The sequence below is a fragment of the Manduca sexta genome, chromosome 24 (assembly GCF_014839805.1).
Source record: "Manduca sexta isolate Smith_Timp_Sample1 chromosome 24, JHU_Msex_v1.0, whole genome shotgun sequence".
Lineage (NCBI taxonomy): Eukaryota > Metazoa > Arthropoda > Insecta > Lepidoptera > Sphingidae > Manduca > Manduca sexta.
In genome coordinates this window covers 10,001-12,917 of record NC_051138.1, presented here as the reverse complement: position 1 = coordinate 12,917, position 2,917 = coordinate 10,001, and positions in this window count along the sequence as shown.

Here is a 2,917-nt window from a genome sequence, read left to right as displayed (position 1 = left end):
TGAAAAGAAATATTAGTTTAATAAAATTAAAACATTTTTTTATCATTAAAATGAATAAGGTGCATTTGGCTAAGTTCGCATGGTTTTTCGATGTGTCGCGAGGAGTCTCGAAAATATTTTTTTTCTCATAAAATATTTAAGCAGTACCGGCATTTTACATATGAAACTGGTAATTATTAATGCTACTTTATGTGATAATTTAATCATCTTCTAATTCTCTCTGTGTAAGCTTAAAAATAGGTTCTAATATCTTTATAGAATTTTAAAACCCTAAGAAAAGATCGGACGTTCGCAGGGTAAGTTCAGACTACGTTCTAATAATGCTTCTATAGGTAGTATGATAACGTCAATAATAAGAAAATAATATAAATTTATCTGTTAATACAATAGTAGTTCAATGACGCTGACTAATATTATAACTACAAAAATCAGTTATGTTTTATATTTTTTTTGTACAGATAATCCGATCTTACTCTTCAAACACAATATACATAAAATTATGTTTCTCAAACTTTACAAGTGAAAACTGTAACGACGCCTACTATTTGTATAATCCAAAAATTGTTAACCGATGCGTTGGCACGGCCTGTGATTGCCAGCGAATAGACGAGCGGAAAGCGGGAATTTTACTCCAAGCTCAAACGCCCGCGCTATAATGTTATGTACTTATATGGTAGGTACTAATAGTATTTTTTTTACACCTGATAGTATTGATATTGTGGGAATAAAAAAGAAAAAAAGGTAAAAGATTATAAAATTAAAAAAATATACAAAATTTGTGAGATCTTGTTACAGTCTTTTCATTAATCACTTAACTAGACAAAACTAATGAAATATTCTTTTGGTATGTACCGATAATAAATTTCAAAAAAGTTTCAAAATAAAAAATTAAATCTATTCTATACTATTATATAAAGCTGAAGAGTTTGTTTGTTTGTTTGTTTGAACGCGCTAATCTCAGGAACTACCAGTCTAAACTGAAAAATTCTTTTTGCGTTGGATAGCCCTTTGTTCGTGGAGTGCTATAGGCTATATATAATCACGCTATACCCAATAGGAGCGGAGCAGTAATGGCTAATCTCAGGAACTACCGGTCTAAACTGAAAAATTCTTTTTGCGTTGGATAGCCCTTTGTTCGTGGAGTGCTATAGACTATATATCATCACGCTATACCCAATAGGAGCGGAGCAGTAATGGCTAATCTCAGGAACTACCGGTCCAAACTGAAAAATTCTTTTTGCGTTGGATAGCCCTTTGTTCGTGGAGTGTTATACGCTATATATCATCACGCTATACCCAATAGGAGCTGAGCAGTAATGGCTAATCTCAGGAACTACCGGTCCAAACTGAAAAAATATTTTTGCGTTGGATAGCCCTTTGTTTGTGGAGTGCTATAGGCTATATATCATCACGCTATACCCAATAGGAGCGGAGCAGTAATGGCTAATCTCAGGAACTACCGATTCGAACTGAAAAAATATTTTTGTGTTGAATAGCCCTTTGTTTGTGGAGTGCTCTAAGTTATATATCATCACGCTATGACCAATAGGAGCGGAGCAGTAATGGCTAATCTCAGGAACTACCAGTTTGAACTGAAAAAACCGGTTTGTTTTAGATAACCCTTTATATGTGGAGTGCTATAGGCTATATATCATCACGCTATGACCAATAGGAGCGGAGCAGTAAAGAAACATGTTGCAAAAACGGGGACAATTTATTAGTTTTGAGAGCTTCCGTTGCGTTAGCTGCGTAAACGGTTAAAGTTATGCAACACTGACGTATGACGGGATTGTTCCTCTTAAAAATTTCTAAAAAATATATATTATAAAGCAAAGTCCCCCGCTGCATCTGTCTGCCTGAACGTGCTAAACTCAAAAACTACCCAACGTATTAAGATGAAATTTGGTATGGAGACAGTTTGAAATCCTGGGAAGAACATAGGCTCCCGGGAAACTACTACTTTTATAATGGAAAACTTTAGCCTGAAAAACTTTACAACGCGGGCGGAGCCCCGAGCAAAAGCTAGTTTGTAATAAATGTTCGCTAAGCACAATCAATGACATGCTATAGTCATCTAATGACACCTTATATCACCCAATCTCACCTAATGTCATCAAATCGTCTTATATCACTTGATCAGTATAATCTTGAACAGTAATCCTCAAGTTGGCTAGGTTAGTTTGTAATTGTGTATACAATGCCAGAAAGAAACATTCATGCATAAAACTCTTTCTTGCGCATTTTGAGATTTTGTTGAATATTTCATTTATTTTTTTAGAAATAAAATACTCTGGACTTTAATAGTCAGTTATTAATAAATTATATAAAGATTTAAAGTCTGAACATTTATTACTTTTACCGACAAATGTATGAAATTATTATTAATCTATCTATCTTCTATCTTCTATACTTATAATAAATCTGTAGAGAGGTCAATTCTGTACATTTAATATATTTCCAAAATAATAACTATCAGGGGGTGATTAGGGATCGATACTGATGCCAAAAATGCAATAAGTAAAATTTTTGTCTGTCTGTCTGTCTGTATAACCGTTATAGAAACAAAAACTACTCGACGGATTTTAACGAAACTTGGTACAATTATTTGTCATACTCCTGTGCTGGTTATAGTATACTTTTCATCACGCTACAATTAATAGGAGCAGAGCAGTGAAGGGAAATGTTGGGAAAACGGGAGAAGTTACTCCATTTTTTAAGCTTCCGTCGCGTGTGCAACCTTAATGGTTAAAGCTAGCTTGGCACCTAGAGGCTAGCGAATCACCTAGCGAGTAGCTTCGTAAAACGAACATTCTCGAACGTTCGCAACCGGCTCCATTTTTGAAGTCCGAAATCCATGCGGGCGAAACTGCGAGCGGAAGCTAGTAACTAATAAGTGAGATAAATTTGAAACTATTTA